Here is a 16,924-nt window from a genome sequence, read left to right as displayed (position 1 = left end):
CAGCTTTGTCCCCGTGCCTCCCGTGCCTCCCGCCCTGCCGTGACTCAGTGCCCGCCCGCAGCCAGCGCTCGCAGCCCCGCTGCCTCACCACCCCCCTCAAAACACCCAGGCGGGGAGCTGGCCAGCACTGGGGAGGGATTCTGAAGCCAGGGCACGGAGGTGGAAAGGCAGGGCAGGAGCCAAGGAGATGTGTTGCCCCAGCTTGGTGCTCCAGGAACTTGTCCATCCGGATGGGGAAGAGGAAGGTGCCAAGCAACCATCCGGGAAATCGCAGCAAGACCCAACATGACTGGCCTGACAGGCTGGGAAACAGCCGGAAAGAGACAGCCTGGCCCCTGTGTCACGGCTTGGATCCGCCGCTGTGGGGAGAGGCACCAGGAAGGGCTCAGGGCTGCTCCCCAGCCACCTGCTTGCACGAGACCTCGCTGGCTGCTGGCACCAAATGAGCCAGCGGTGCTCCCCAGCACACTGCTGAGTGCTGGGAGTTGCTGCCGTGGACACTTGCACGTGTTTGAGTGTGGCACAGGTGGACAGACACACACCTGACATCATGCGCACCTCGCGGTGCACACGCCACGTATACACACACACCACCCACACGCACAGCTCCTATGCCCCCCTCTACACTGTCCTCCCCAGGAGTGAGGCACACGCCTGGACATACATCCCACAGGCCTGTACAGGCCTCCCCACACCCCTCCAGACTTGCTGTGCATATGTCAGTATCCCACACACACATCTGCACCACACAAACACCCCTATGGGAATGCATGTACACCCCTCACACGCACACACACCCTGCACACGTATAGACATGCCTACACATGCCTACACACGCATACATCACATACACACCCACCCTATCAGTGCATGCCTGGGTCAGCCCAGACCCCACACCGGGTATCCCCTTCACACATGCAAACCCCTGTGTGCCCACTCACCAGCCCCCTTCACCTCACTCCTTCCCTGGCCACACGGGCTCAGTTTGGGTTCGCGTGTGCCTGCACATCACATGGGGATATGGACACATGGCCCACCACTGTGGACACCCACAGGACACACAGACTCCTGCCACACATCCCCATGCTCCTGTACATCCTGCACTCACACTGATTCCCCTCCTGGCTGCTCCCCCAGGGGTTGTCTCACTGTGGGGCTGGTGGGGTGCTATGGTGTGCTGATCACCCAGAATCCTCCCCCCACGCGGTCACACTGCCCTGGGCTCAGCCATGGCTTGGCAAAGTCACTGCACACACTGGCATCGGTGTGAGCCAAGGGCACCACAGTGGGGTGGGAATCACGTCCGTGCTGGGGGTCACACATCGCTCTGGTGCTGGGTCTTGGCAATCCCTGGCATACTTGTGCCAGGATCCACAGTGGATCGAGGAGACAGCTGATAGGAAAGGTGTGTGTGCTCCTTGCTGACAGTGAGCCATCCTGAGGTGCTGCCAGGGGATTGTGAGTGGGAGCCCCATACATCTCTCCCTCTGCACCCCACCCCCACAGCCAGCACCCAGTGCCCCTAGTCAAGTGCTTCCCATGTGCCTGAGCCCTGGTCATGGCTACTTTTGCAAATGCCAGTCCAGGCCCAGGGCTGGGGGGTGGCACTGCTGGCAGCTCTGCATGGGGATATGGGACAGCGCACATGGAGCTGAGCAGGGGCTGGGGCCAGGGCAGGCTGGCTGCCAGCAGGGTGAGGTTGCTGGCAGCACTGCTGCACTCTTTGAAAGAGTCAAGCATCACAGTGAGCTGGGATAGGGGGCAGCAGGGGGTCAGTGATGCAGTGCCTGGAGCTGGGGAGCTGGGGATTGGTGGCAGAGGATGCAAATCCCTTCCTTGGGATGCCTGGGACAAAGGTTACAAAAGTGGGTGCTCCTGTGGGGCGCAGGACCTCCAGAATCAAAGCTTCCCCAGGGCAAGGCAGGAGCATTTGCACAATTCTGCTGGGGTCAAGGGTGGGAAACTCATCTCTGAGACAGGGGAGAGCGCCCTGGAGCAAACACTCACACTCGGATAGGTGCCCATCGCCTTGTGTGGAGCCATGCACAGCCACTGGAGCGAGCACAGGCTGCTGGCACAGCCAGGCACAGGTACAGGTTTTGGCAGCAGAGGTGTGGATGACTCAGAGTGGGGCAGAATGTGGAAAATGCAGCCTGGCCACAATGCCACGTGAGACACAGGCAGGGCTGGGCCTGCCAGTGGCCGGGCTCCAGCGCCGCGTGCGCCGCGCCGGGTGATGGATGTGTAGCCGGGACAGTGAGGGTGCCTGCTGACGAGGCACCGCCAGGGCCCTCATTACTGGCGTGGGCCGCGAGGACGGGCTCAGCTCCCCTCCTCCGCAGTGTTGAGCAAGCCTGCGGGAAGCTGGCATGGTGCGGCTGCCCACGTCCCACAGCAGCAACCGGCCGGGATGCTTTGGGAGCCCAGGGGCCACCAACAAAGCCCTGGCCCACTGCAGCCCTGCACTGGAGGTGGTGGTGGGTGGCAGCTCCAATGGTGATCACCAGCACATGGGCTGGGTGAACTGATGCTGCCTGGCCTTGGAGGGTGGTCAGCTGTGGAGAATGGGGACCCCAGCTCTATGTTTTTTCCCCCCCTGTGATGTACCACTGCCCTGGTGCCCAAGGAGTCTGGCTGTGTCCACACTGCCCTGTGGTACCCCAGCCCAGCCCTCCCCAGGTGCATTTGCTCCTGAACAGACATCAAGCTGCTGGAAGAAGCTGCCCAGGGACCCTTCAGTCCTCCCTGGGTGTCATTTGGAGGTGACATGATCTGTTGTCTGATCCCAGGTGCCTCCAACCACCCCAGGACAGGCAAAGAATGGCCCTGGAGACCAGCTATTGCTGGCAAGACCAGAAGCACCAGCATTTGCAGGTAATGTTGCCTTCAGCCAGGGACGGGGACAGCAGCAGCTCCTGGGTGGCCAAATTCTTCACCTAGGGTAGAGCTTGCGAGTCCCTCTGGGCAGGGCTAGTGTGCGTCCAAAGGGAAGTGGCCAAGGGATTTAATGGGGCAGGGAGAGGAAAATGTTGCAGAGAGGTGGATCCCAGACGGCGGCTTTCCTGAAGCATCCTGGGATCACAGGCAGGACTTGAGCTGGCAGCAGGGATAGGAACGAAGCCGGCTGCAATCCAATTAGCCATGGTGCTCAGTCACTGAGTCAAACGCCAGCTGAGTGAGGCCACTGACTTAGCGGCAGGGGCTGAATACAGGCCGCAAAGTGCAAGGGAGCCTGTTGGCATCTTCTCTTCTACTTAAGACTGTGCTGATGACCCCATCTTGGACAAGGGACAAGTGGTGGGGTGCACATTGTGTCCAGAGATTGGATTTGAGGGCAACAGCCATGTGACACTTGCCTGCTTGTCCTCTCCCAAGAAGGGACAATTTGAAGAAACCAAGACCCAGGGGCAGAGGGGTTCAGGAACCAGGGTCTCAAAGCCATGGAGATGTTTACAGCAAGGACTGGTTTGGATGTCTGGAAGTGGGGGTGAGAGTCAAGAGGTGGAGCTGTAGCTGGGGTAGGAACGTCTGGGGGCAGAGAGCACCCTCTGGACCACAGGCAGTGAAAGGCGGGAGGGCAGGAAGCTGTGGGGTCAAAGTGACTCAGGTGCGAGTCACGGCCAAAGAAAAGGTGAGATGCTTGGATAAGAACCGCAGCTGACTCAGAGTTTCCACTTATTCCAGAGGGTGACCACAGAGAATGGCCAGGGACCATTTGGTACCCCCTTTGCATGGAGGCAGTGTTGGGAGGAGGTGGCGATTGCACCCCAATGCCTTTGGGAGCGCAGAGTCCAGATCCGTGGTGGGGAGCAGCACCCACCGACCCCCCAGGACCTCTATCCAGTGTCCGTTGCCGGGGGAATCCCAGCAGGAGCCCAGCAGCCAGCCTGGGAACCTGGGCTGAGAGCCCATGCCTTCCTGGAGTGCCTAGGCAGAAGCTGTTTGAATTAAATAGGAGAGATTTCCCCCTTATTAGCAGGCTATTAATCACATTCAGGGTTTTTTTTTTTTTTTTAATTGAGCTGTTGCACAACAGGTTGAGTAACAGCCTAATAACAGGCTGTAAATCTCAGTTTGCTCTTGGGAGATTACAGATGTTAATAGCAGATAATGACCCACAACTCACGAGCTTCTCTTCTCCCCCACCTCTTTGATCCCTCTGCTCCTCCCCTCACTGTACCCAGCCTCCCAGCAGGGCTGCAGGGAGACCCCCAAAAATGCAAACCACCCTGTAATCCCCCCACCCCACCAGAGCTGGGGTCCAAATTCACACCCCTCACTTCCCACCCCAGCAGTTCCCACCAACCACAACTTCTCCTGCAGCTCCCAACCATCACCTGTGCTGTCACCCCACGCTTCTGGTTTTGGGGTCCTTGGCTCCGTGCGCTGGTTCACGCAATGCATCTTTAGCCATGGGAGTGCAGGGAGAAGAAAAGCATGGGGGCCTCCAGTTCCTTGTCTTTGTGTCAGTGCTCCTGCAGCCTGTGGGTCCTGGCTGGGAGCTGGGTGCCTGCAGGATTTGTGCAGGACACTTGGGTCAGGCAGAGCTTGGCCCCAGCCCCCAGCCTGCTCCTGCTGGACCCTGGGCATCATCCCTGTCCTCCCTGCTGCAATCAGTGTGGGAGGCCGAGCCTCATGCACACTCGGGCTGTTCTTGGACTCTTGCGGCCACGCTGGGTGTGCCAAGACCAGAGCACACCATGCTGCATGAGACTGTTGCTCTGTCGGGACCCACTTGCTGCCACAGCAGCTGTGCAGGGGGGCTAAACTCCACTGAACCTCCTGGGGAGGGTTCCAAAGCCAGTCCCCTCTCCACCTTCTGCCTACTGCCTCACCCCTACCTGGCCCATCTGCCCCTCCCAGACCCACAACCGCTTTCCCAAAACAGCAGCTTACAACTGGGACACATTCACTTGTGACTTTCCGTTCTCCCTGGATGCATGCAAATGTTGCCTGCATCCTTCCCCCAGAGTGCGCACATTCCTACAAGCCCTGGGGCAGCTGGGTGAGGTGTTGGCTGAGCAGGGCTCAGCTCAGCCCCAGGTACTGCTCTGGGGATGGGAACAGTCTCAACAGGACTCCCCCTCTCCCTGTCCCATGCACTGGTTGGGAGCAGGAGGATGGAGGGACCCTGTGGAAGGGATTGGGGATTCCCCCAAGAGGGTGGAAAAATAGGGAAAAAGGAGTGGAGGATGACTTTCTTTACCCCCTGTCCTGAATCTGGCACCACCAAGCCAGGGCACAGGAACAGGGTGCCAATGATGCAGCCATGGCCATGGGGCGTGGGGTCCCCCAGGCTCAGGGGATATCCCCCATGGGTGGCAGCCAGCCCTGCCAGCATCCTCCCAGCACTCCAAAGGATCAGGGCCCATGGAGGGAGCCGGGGCTGGCAGTAGCAGTGGGATGGGTTGCAGGAGGAGTCACCCAGCAGGCAGGGCTGGTGAGGGCGGTGAGTCACTGCCAGCTTTCCCTGCCAGGGTGGGACCGCCACAGTCACCCGGTATCCCGCTGGTTGCACTGGGAGTGCCAAGCCACCAGCAGGCACAAAAAACACCACCCTGCCCCAAGAGCTCCCCCCAGTCATGTGGCGGGGGGGCTCTTGACCATGCCAGGAGCCTATCCCCATGTCCAGCAGGCCAGATCAGACAAAGCTCCACCAGTGGTGAGGCCCCATCCCTTGTACAGGCACTTGAGGGCCCCCACCCTGCTCTTTGCCAAAGGGCGTAGACATTTGGAGAGTGTTTTGTCCCCCTGAGGCCAGGCAGACCCCAGAGGAAGCACTCCTGCCACACTGTGTGTACCCAGGCACTGTGTACACATCAGCACCATATGGCAACAGTCACTGGCGCCACGAGCCGGGTATGGAGAAGGATGGGGAAGCAGCTGTGTTTGCCATGAGAGGTGACTGCTGGCCAGAAGCCATGGGCCAGCGCCCTGGATGGCACTGAGCCAGCACAGCCAGCACTCCTGTGCCTCTGAGTAGGTGTCCTCATGTCCCTCCAGGAGTTCTGGGCTGTCCCCTCAGCAGACCTAGACCCTGTTGTAGATGGACCCTAGGAGAGCTGTAGCCAGGAGCCCATCCAGGCAGGGCATGGTCTCCAGTACCTGCCTATGGCAAGGATTATGCACTGACTCAAGGGCGCTCTAGGGTCTACCTGAGCAGGAGTAGGGCCTCCAGCCCATGGTGTGGGAGCACCCAGTGCATGCCTCCAGATTCAGGGATGGCTCAGGCCTGTCCTGCCTGCAGGTGCAGAGTGATGCCACCTTGGGCAGTGTCCTCTCCACTCCCAGGTAGGGTTCTCTGTGGTGACCCTGCGGGGGTGCAGAAGATGAGCAAGGAGGAAAGCACTTTCCCAAGAGGAGGTGATGCTGGTTGGTCTGCAAGCATGCCTTGGGGGATGTAGCAGCTGCAGCCAGGACACCCTGAGGTGCTGGCTGAACCACCCAGCTGAGCCTGCAGCATCCAGCACCCTGTTACGTGGATGCCACGCAGTACTCTCCCTGTCAGTACGTGGCACCAGGGCTGCCAGTCCTTACTCTAGGGACACCTTGCAGTGGGATAAAGTGGGTGCCACTCCCTGATGCAGAGAATGTGGGACAGGGCTGCCTCAGCCAGTTTCCTTTTGGATGTTATTAATAACCCTATTAATGAGTCACAATGTTTGTGGGTGCTCCTGTCCTGTGCTGGCCCCATGGTTCCTTCAGGTCAGTGGTGGGGGCTGTAGCCCCCTCCCCAGTCTGTCTGTGGCCATGTTCCTCCACAACATGCATAGGGACAAAAGAAGTCCTATAGGAAAGGAAACTATATCAGTGGGGTGCTGGAGTGACCAGGCTGGACAGGGCTTTAAGCAGCCTGGTCTAGTGGAAGGTGCCCATGGCAGGCAAGCTGGAACGAGATGGTCCCTTTCAACCCAAGTCATTCTATGATTGTATGAGAGGGGTGCAGGCAAGGATGCAGCACTGGCCCTTCCTGCACTCAAAGGAGGGCTGGTGGCCCTTCTTGATTCCTGTTCCTTGGACTTCCCTCAGCCAGGGCTCCCCAGGAGAGGGGTGACAGCCACTCTGGCAGTGATGAAAGGTGGCCGAGAGGAGGCTTGTGGCCGGGAGGCTGCTGTAAGGGAGCCGGGGACCTTTGATGTGCAGAGCCCCGGCCCCGCTGATTGCATTAGCGGGTTTAGCGCCCGAGCAGGCTCCCAGCCCCGCTATCAGGAGCAGACGAGCCGCTAAAGGGCCCAGCTCCCATTTTAGATGCAAATAACCCTGCAATTGTGTACTCGGAGGGCAGAAGAATCCCCACACATCACCGCCGGTGGAAGCAGACCTGGCTGGAGACTAAAAGTTCCAGATGGCTGGAGTGGCCGTAATGGTCCCACTGATGGCTCCGGTCCGGGGTTCCTTCCCGGAATCAGCCTCTTTACGGGAAGTGCAGATTCCCAGAGCAATCTCCTACCATCCCCACCGCCAGCCGGGGCTGCCTGCATGTCCCCCTGCCTGACACTAATGTCCCCGGGGCAGGCAGCCCGTGCTCCTGCCCCGGCTTTGAAGTGCATCAGATTGGGCCAGTGGGAAGGTACAGCCACCTGACCTACACCGGAGGGCTGGAGGAGGCGATATCCCTTCCCAGGGCAGAGATGGTGTGGGGGAGGTAACCAGGCACGGCCGGGTGCCCCCAAGTCCCTATGCCCGCTGCGGCCCCGTTTGCACGAAGTGTATTGGAACAGGCTTACTGGGGCAAAGCCAGTTTCAAGTCATTTTAGGGCCATCCTGGCTCCCTAAATCCACCCATGGGCTAAGAGTGAGGTTGGGCCACTTGGATGTGGCAGCCTTGAGTGGGGGGTGAGCTGCCCACCAACGCATGGATCCTATCCCCCACTCCTGGGCTGTAAGTTTGTGAGGGCAGGCTCCGCAAAGGGCTCGGTGTTGGGAAAAGCCTGGGATGCAGGGCTGGGCTCTCTCCGTGTGATCCCTTGCCCACTGACCCAGGAACAGCCCAGCAAACAGTCCTGTAGAGTTCCCTAGCTCCATGGAGAGAGCTCCGCAGTGCCACAGAACCTCACTTCAGCCCCTTAGAAACTCCCCCTGTCCCCCAGCATCCTCCCCTCCAAAGCAGAAGGGATGCAGGGTCAGGCATGGGGGCAGCAGTGGGGCAAAGGTAGACTAACAGCTCTAAAACCCTGAAATCCCCTCTCCACCTCCTTCAGTTCTTCCTATCCCATGCTGTGGGCAGAGCAGCCTCCTCGCGATCACATATGCCATGAATTCAGTCAGGCCTCGTTCATTTTTTGTGTCTGGGAAGGGAGATGGATTTAAGGTCATCATTCCTGGGAAAGCCCCCCAGGCTCCCTACACCTCACAGTATGTAAGGTTCTGGGGGAGGCAGGAGGGACTGAAAATCAACATGGTGTGGAGCAGGGGAGCTCGGTATCCTGAATAGTGCCTCGTGGTCACTGCACTTTTCCAAAACAAGAAGACAGGCAGGCAGGTGCACAGGACACAACCTCCATGTCCGTTCCTGCAAAACCATATGGCTCTGCTTTGATGTAGGTGGAAAATTCCCTGTTTGGCTGTGAGTCTGTGGGGCTGGGGACTCCAACATTGGCTACGCTCAGCGAGGAATTAAAAGCGTGTTTTTTGGGAAAGATTTTTCCACTATTGACTGGGGAGGTGACATCCGAACTTTATTTTCCTTTCCACGCTGGGACACGTGCCAGTGGGGCCAACTGGTCTCTGGGGAGCCACAGCACCGAGCTGACATGCGGAGGCAGTGGCAGAGCGGGACTGAGGCACAACAGGGAAGATGGAGCCAGGGAAAATGGAGGCCACTAGAGGTTGGGTTTGGGCTCAAGGCTGTTTGCCGGTAGCCAGAACACGCGCTGAGGTTGGGCAGGGAGCCGGCTCGGCTGTGGATTTTAAAACAGCACCTTGTCTGCCAAGGACCCTCCTACTCTGCCACAGGCTGGGTGGATCCTGGCCCTGCTGTGCACCTTGTGCTGCTGGCGAAGTGCTGCACGCCCGGCCGGCTCCTCTCCAGCGCTGCAGCTGCTGGCTGCGGGGCCGGGAGGCAGGGAGCGGTGTGCAGGCTGTGCCTGCCACACGCCTGGCCGTGGCCGTGCACCAGCTCAGCTCAGGGACAAGCAGCCTGTGGCCACCCCCAGGCACTGTCCAGCCAGAGGACACTTATCCCCGGTCATGCCCTGGGCAGGCTGCTTGGCTCCAGTTGGAGAGGAGCATCCCCATCTCCTGGCATTGTCCCCAGCAGATGAGTGTTCCAGGGACCATTCACCCAAGCGGTCTCTGCTTGGGACCACATTTGTGGGATGGCACTGCCCCTTCTGCCTTCTTCCCACAAGGCACTGGCTTAGGGCAGGAGCAAACAGGATATGCCATACCAGAGCCACCCAGGGAGCGAGGAGGAGAGTGGGGTGCGAGTGCCAGCTCTGGGAAAGCTCAGGCTTCCCTCAGTCTCTGTCCCAGGACACTGGCCCACTATCCCACAGGTTGCAAAAGGCAAACAGGTGCCCCATGGAGCAAAATCTTATGAGAACCAACATTCCATGAAACTTGGTGCCCTGCCAGCCCTGTGGAAAGCTGGGGGATTGAAGGGTGTAATAAGGATCTTCCTTTGTCTTTTTGGCTGTGGATGGTGCTCTGGGGGGACACCAGCAGCCAGGCACAGGCTCGGCTGGAGTTGGGGTGCTGTAGTCCTCACTTGACTGCCTGCAGCACTGCGTGTGCACACTCATCTGAGGATGAGTTTGCAAACTTCCTAGAGATTATGCTCACACCATGAAGCTTCAACATTTCATGGCTACTCCAAGGCAACCCCTCTCCATCCCCAGAAATGGCAGTTGCCCCCGGGAAGGGAAGGGTGGCATTGTGGCTCTGCAGCAATCCTTCTTCATTCCTCTCCTGACTGAATTGACTTATCTCTATCCATCCTTGGATGAAGAGCATCCAGAGGTCCCCTCCATCCTTACTTTCCCTGGTATACACCAGCACAGCCAGTACTGCCAGGAAAGGTGACATGGCTGGTTCTCTCTGAGTGACTCATGCTGAAATACATGACGTTCACCATATTTCAGGGCTTTCAGCTCGGATGAGAAAAACATCAGGGTGTAAGAAAGTTTCTTTGCAAACTGCTTTTAAAACACTGGAGGGACTTCTCCTCCCACTTGCTCATGCTCTACCTTTTTGAGGGAGAAAAGTAGCCTTTTTAACAAATAAATTTTTTTGATTGTTTACAACAAGGAAAATAGATGATTAAGTAACATGTTTTGCCTTGATTTATAAAAAAAACCAAACCCCAAAAGACTGTCTGGGTCCATCCCAAACAGCTCCTGACTGCACACAGCGAGCAGCTAGTGCGTGGCCCTGCAGCTGGACATGCTGACTCCACCACCTCCTCCCTTCACGCAGCCCCTTTGGCTGAGCTTTCGTGTTGGGCCAGGGAGCCATGTAGCCACTGTGCGTGCTTGCTGCCTGCCTGCCCACAGAGCCATGCCATGGCCATACCCAGCAGCACTGCCCATCCCGGCACGGCTCTCCCAGCAGTTCAGTGTGGTTTCGCTGCTGCATTTGCTCGCAGGGTTATCTGCTCTGGAACTGGTGTTGGTTTTGGCACACAGCGCCGGGACCACACCTACTATTTAAATACCACAGCCAAGGGCTTGGAGGGGGGAAAAAAAAGGGAAAGAAAGAAAACGAATATGAAATATTTGTTGCGGTTTGGAGATACACACACACATATACACACAACACAAACACACCAGCCTGGCTCCGGATCACTGGCAGTCGAGGAAGGAAGACTCCGGCTAAGATTGTCTTCAAAACCACCCTGGCAGCAGAGTCTGCTGAAGGGAAACCCTTTGGGGAAAAATTAGTGCCTGCCACATGCCAAGCTGGAGCGTGCACTGACCTGGGCTGGGGAAGCCAGGGCAGCCCCAGCGGCACAGCTGGGGCTGGGGAGCCATGCCAGCCCTTCCCGGGTGGTTGCCCTCCCGCCAGGCTACAAAAAACTGGGGAAAGGGTGCAAGAGATGGAAATCCCCAAGGAGGCAGTGCTTGTGGGGATGGGAGGGTTTTTCCCCCACAACATCATGGACTCCTGTCCTAGAAATGCCCATCGGGGTGGCAGCACTTGCAGTGAGTCTGGGAACAGAGACGGGCAGCACTGCTGCTTGGTGCTGGCCTGGGATAAATGGGTGCCCAGCAGCTAAGGATGGGCTGGGGCTGGAAACAAGGAGGAGAGGTGTCCCATGGGAGCAGGTGTCCTCACTGGGACAGATCTAGCTGTACCCTCTCCCCATGTTGGACCTAGTGAGGCAGCTGCTGGCATGAAGCCACAGCAAGGTAGCCCAAGAGGCACTGGGTGGCTGTGACACACCATGCCACGCTGTGCCACATTGTGCCAAGCAGTGAGGCCTGCCGAGGCGGCTGGGGCAGGTGGATTACTGCACCTTCCTTTCCCCAGGCTCCTTTGCTGAGAAGTTTTCCTGATGATCTCACTGGATACACATTTCTAAATCGTTTGGTTGATTGTTTCATCATCGGAGGTCAATTAAAAGAAGGCGAGTTCCTGTCACCCCGCTCAGAACCCCTTCACTGCCAGAGCCCCAGAACAAAGGGAGGAATTGGGCTTGGGCTCAGCAGCTTGGATTCCCATTTGATTATTTCCAACAAGGGAGTGAATCTATTTTGGAGACGGTATTCCCAGGGGATGAGCTCACCAGCTCAGAGCATGAGCAAAGTTGGGGATAAAAAAAATGTACTACAGCCTTTTGTAATGTGTTGGAAACCTATTTACTACCAGGAGGCTGGGGAATTAAATGCCACTTCCTGGAGCAGAATGAAGCAGCCCTGTGTAATGCCAGCGCAGATGGGTTTGCTCTTGACTCAGGGTGGCCACTGATCCTGCCAGACACCCCATGAGTGTCGCGGGTGGGAGGATGCACTTTCGTGGGCTGCTTGTGTGAAACCACTGCAGCATGTGGCTGACTGCGATTGATGCTGGCATCCTGTGCCATAGTGGTGGCCTCGGTGCAGTGTCCCAGGGCCATGGGATGGTGGCAGGATGAGTTTTCCATGCAATGTACTATGGTGTGTGATTTACGCTGGCGGGGTGGCTCTGGGCAGATAGCTGCATGGGAGGAATACCAAAATCAAATGACCTGGAAAACAGTTTCCATACAGAGTTCTCCAGCTCTTTCCTTGTCCTGCTGTCCACTGGGCTGTCCCCTGCTGCCTCACACTGAGCTGTGTCCCCATGGGTGCCAGTGACTCACGGTGCAGACCGTTCACTCAACCCCATCCCACAGCTCCCATTGGAAAATTGTTCCCCCACTGGGACAGCAGTGCCTGGATACCCCAGCCATACCAGTGCCCAGGTTCCAGGGCCAGCCAGGCCTTCTCCAGGTTGGGAAATGGTGCATATCTGAGTGGATCAGGTCTGACCAGCACTGGCCTTGATACCCACACTTTTCCTGCCTCTGTGCATGGCAAGGGAGGTTTTCCCCATTCATTGAGAATCCAGGTTCATTGGAGACTGAACACCTTAGAGTATAGCTGGGAGGGGGGATGGAGACTGCTCGGAAAAGAGCGGCAGAGATGTTTATCTGGGTCATTTGGAACTTTTGTAGACAAATGGCTTTTACATGATGTACAGCTACTAATCCCCAGCACATGAGAGAAGGGTTCTAACACGCACATCCCCTGGGCACTGCAGCCATTCCATGATATCCTCTGCAAAACTCCCTGTGCAACTCACTGTGGCACTCTGTGTTGTGGCTTTTTTTTAAGAGATTAAACCAGAGATGTTGGGAAGAATATCCGGTGTTCCTCCTGCTCATTGCTCACAAGGAACCAGAAAAGAGCAATTCCTCCTGTTATTCCTGGAGCTGCTGTCACAGGTCTTGTCCAGCACTTTTGTGAGTGGCAAAAGGGAACGGCTCCCATGGCTGTGGTCCAGTCCCAGCTGCTGTGGCCGGGGCCAGAGCTCTTGTCGGGCCAGGGGGAAGGATGCACCCCTGGGCTGGCACGTGAGCACATGTGTTTGCACGTGAGGCTGCTGCTGCAAGGGCTGTCTGGATGCCTCCAGTGCATCGCACTGCCAGTGGGGCCTGTAGTGCATGCTATGGGTAGGGACATCTCTCAGCACCATGCTGAGTGCGATGCCTCTTCCGAGTGGGATACCCCGTCCATTGCGGTGCTGGACCTTGTGGCTCTATGCAGAGCCCAGAGCTTTCAGCTTTCCTGTACCAGTGAAAGTTAAGAAGTGGAGGAAAAACGTTGCTGTATGTTATAGAGGAAGAGAGGTAAAAAGGGCAGGAAATTTGCACCATGTCCATTTCCCCTTGGCCCCCGTCCGCTGCTCATTCCGGATTCGGGATTTGCGTAGGCAGAGTTAAAAATAACAGGGGTATATAAAGAAGGACGGAGAGGGCTGCGCTGGCCCCGCAGCCACCAGGGCACAGCCAGGCAGCAGGCAGAGATCAAAGCAGGATGCGGTCCAGGCGATGCAGTGGGGCTGGGAGAGTGTGCGGGGTCTAGGGGTGCCACTGTGCTGCTTTGCCAGGGAGTGGGATGCCAAGATCTGCCAGCTTGGAGGCCTTCTGGCCAAGCAGCTGGGCAGCACCCATGGGGCCATATATATTCCTGTAGGCAAAGGCATCACTTGGGACCCTGTCCCTCTGCAGCCTTTACTCAGTGCTGACATTCACTGCGAGCAACCATCCCCTCCGGCCAGAGAGCTGTGCAGGGAGGCTGGATATGGCCCCCAGCCAAAGCACCCTGTCCTGGGACTGAGCTCCCTGCTGGGGTGCTGCCTGCCTCCCCGAGCCCCTGGCAGCCCCAGTCCTTGGCTGTGCATCCCAGTGCTCCCCAGACCCCAGGGCAGGCAGGGCGGACACAGCAGCTTGCTCGGCCGGTGCAAACGAATCTGCCCTCTGTGCCCTGATAACATTGTGTTTGTTGCGGAGCGGGAAGAGCCTGCCAGCCCACGATAAGAGCAGATGACTTTACTCTGGACCTGCTCCGGATTGAATTATGCTTTAATTTCATTTTCAGTTCCTCTTTTCTTTTCAGGAGGGGAAGGGGGCTTTGGGGGTGCAGGCAGGTCTGGGGGCTCCTGGACCCTTCTCTAGGCAGGCCAGTCCCATGCAGAGGGGAAGACAGAGAGTAAAACCCAGCAGGATTCATTTTCTGGTCTCAGGGATATAACCCTGGAGTGTCACATTTGTCTGGGGTCTCCTGCAGTGTGGATCCCCCCTGGTACCTCTCATGGGGTCCCCTGTGGAGCTTTTGGGACTTGGGTTTTGCCTCCCACTGAAGCAGAAGCTCTCTGGGCTGTGAAGCTGGAGGTGGCGTTGGAGAGGGGGCACTGGAAGTGCTCTGAAGGAAAGTCCTTGGGTTCACTCCAGTCCCCCAACTCCAGGTGACAGTACAGAAAGGGATGCAGTGCAGGTGTTTTTCAGGCCCCAATGTTACGCAGGGTAGGGGACCCCTCTAGGTCTCCTAGGAACCCTGCTGAGCAACCTGGGCACCAATTCCATCTCTGGCAGTGCCGCGGGGCATTTTCCCCCTGCCCATCCCACATGTGCTGTGTGCCACTGGGGAGGGTGCCGTGGCACTGTGGCAGTGTTGGCAGGGCTGACGATGCTCCTGGCTTGACAGAGCCATCTCTGGCATACCATGCCAGGCATGCCATGCTCCTCACTCCTCTGCTGCCAGATGTGCCAAAAGCAAGGATAACTATTAACCCTTTCCTCTTTGGCGATCACCTAGGCAGGTGGTCCTTCCCACCTTCTGTTTGCTCTCTCACCTGGACACTGTTTGATCTCATGGGATGCCAGTGACTTAACAGCCTGCTGTAGTAGCGCGAGAGATAATCCATGTTTCCTAAATGGGCTTCTGTCAACAGTGGGCTGTGCACACACTGACTGCTCCTGCTGGCCTCCTTCTCACCCAGGAGGGGGTTTCTGTGGCTGAGGGGATGACAAGGCTGTGGCAGGGACCCCCCGTGCCCACCCCATGGCTCACAGCAGGAAAACCCTGCCTGTGACGCACTCCTGGCTCTCTGCACAGTCAGCGCTGGCAGTGCTTGTGTTGCTGCGGTGCCTGGCGTGCTGCCGCTCCCCACCACGTCGGCCCTCCCACCAGAGCATCAGTAAAAAGAGTTTCCTGGGGAATATCCCACATTTGCAAGGAATATTGGCTGTAAAAATTAAGCTGATCTGTTGGTGACGCCTCTCAAAATTAGCCAGCTCCTCATGTGTGCAGATGCCAAAACTGGCTGGAAAAGGGGAAAACCAAGTGGAATTAGTGTTTGTCTCCTATGGCATCTTCTCTCACTTATCTGTAAAAGTTTGGGGCAGGAACTGCCTTGCTATTAATTATTATTTGGCCAAGAAACAAATAATGGGATTAACTGGTGACTTGAATAAGCTACTCTAACAGGCAAGCTAAAAGTAATTTCAAATAATGCCCACATGCTTCTTTGCCACTTTGGAGGTGACTTTTTCCAAGGAGGGTCTTTGGAGCCCATGTGTTTTGACCCAATAGGTGCCATTAATAAACCTGCTGCCTCACTGGCAGACAGGCAGATGGGGCCCAGGCAGCAGCCCAACATGTACTCTGGAAACCAGGGCAGGGATTCTTGGTAAAAGGGGGAAGATCTGAATTGTTGTTGTTCCACTGGATTACTGAAATAATTTATTGCAATGCTCCACCCTTATAATTAAAGCACGGTGATGAAAGCAACTGGTAGAGTAGCTTTGGATTCAGAAGCGGCATGTGCGTGTGGTGTGTGTGCACACCTCACCTTTGGTGTTTATATTTGTTTTTTTTTTAATTGACTCCTCACTTCTGAATAGAGCAGGCAGCAGCCTCAGTTCTTAGAAAGGTATCTGGAGATGGACAGCCCCAGAAAGCAGGGAGACAGGCTCCAAGAGATAAGGGCCATTGCTTCTTGACGAGTTCAACAGTAGCAGGGCCATTCCTGGTACTGGCTGGATGGGGGCCAAACAGAGAAGATCTTGCTGTGAGCCGGACAGGGAGGCAGAGAGCCCCTGGGGAGGCCTGCCCAGTGCCCTGGGTCTCCGTGCAGTGATCCAACTAGCCAGAAAAGGGTGGATGACCTGGGTGTCTCCTGCAAGGTGGGACAACCTGCTGTCCTTGCGTCCCCTGGCATGGGAAGCCCTCGGGAGGACAGCACTGTCCCAGGGGCTGCTCAGGGTGGGACAGCCGGCCCATGTCCCCCTGTACTAGGGTGGTCGGAGACTCAGCCACAGCACTTGTCCCCAGGGAGGGCAGACAAACGTGTCGTGGGGGCTGTGGGGCGAGATGAGGTGATGCCGGCAGGGTGCCAGCGCCCGACAGGGTCGACGAGCAGTTATCTCGGCTCGCACACGCACCCTGCACGCAGCCAGATGCGAGCTGGTACGCTCTGTGCTGCTGATTGCCTCACCGACAGCAGCGGCGCGGGAGGACGCGGCTCGTATACGGGTGCGCTTACATGAAACGAGTGGCGCGGGGGTGTGGGGGCACCGGGGCTCGGCTATCTAGTTCAGCTCCTGCGGTGGCACAAACACCCCCTTTTGAGACTGCACCTTCGCTCGCTGACGCGCTCGGTGGTCCCCGTGGCAAGTGTAGCGGCCGACACACCGGCTGGAATGCTCTCACCTGCACACCTGCGTCAGATCCCTCCGGGACTCTCTGCCTCCACACACGGGGGCATGGGACACAGCCATTACCCCTGCCCCACTCGGGAGAGGGTGCCGGGGGACCTCCGGCTCTGCCACCTACAACCCCCCTCCCCGCTCGTAGTGCGGACAAAGCTTAAGGGCGCCTCATCCCGCTCACGTCGCGGGCAGGATTCTGGCCTCCGCAGTCTACAGCAGCACCCCTGGCTCTTCTCCCCCGTGGGACACTCT

At 57.5% G+C, this 16,924-nt stretch overlaps 1 long non-coding RNA gene across 1 annotated transcript in view; it reads right to left on the bottom strand.

Moving 5' to 3' along the window:
- LOC108448974 overlaps positions 1-10,420 on the bottom strand; it is a 27,603-nt gene extending 17,183 nt beyond the window's left edge. The window contains exon 1 of the long non-coding RNA XR_001865053.1: positions 10,384-10,420. This is a non-coding gene — a long non-coding RNA (uncharacterized LOC108448974). The remainder of the gene's footprint in view (positions 1-10,383) is intronic.
- Positions 10,421-16,924: the final 6,504 nt, after the last annotated feature.

Source organism: Corvus brachyrhynchos, unplaced genomic scaffold (assembly GCF_000691975.1).
Source record: "Corvus brachyrhynchos isolate BGI_N302 unplaced genomic scaffold, ASM69197v1 scaffold48, whole genome shotgun sequence".
NCBI classification, from domain to species: domain Eukaryota; kingdom Metazoa; phylum Chordata; class Aves; order Passeriformes; family Corvidae; genus Corvus; species Corvus brachyrhynchos.
This window is presented reverse-complemented; position numbering and strand designations above follow the sequence as displayed.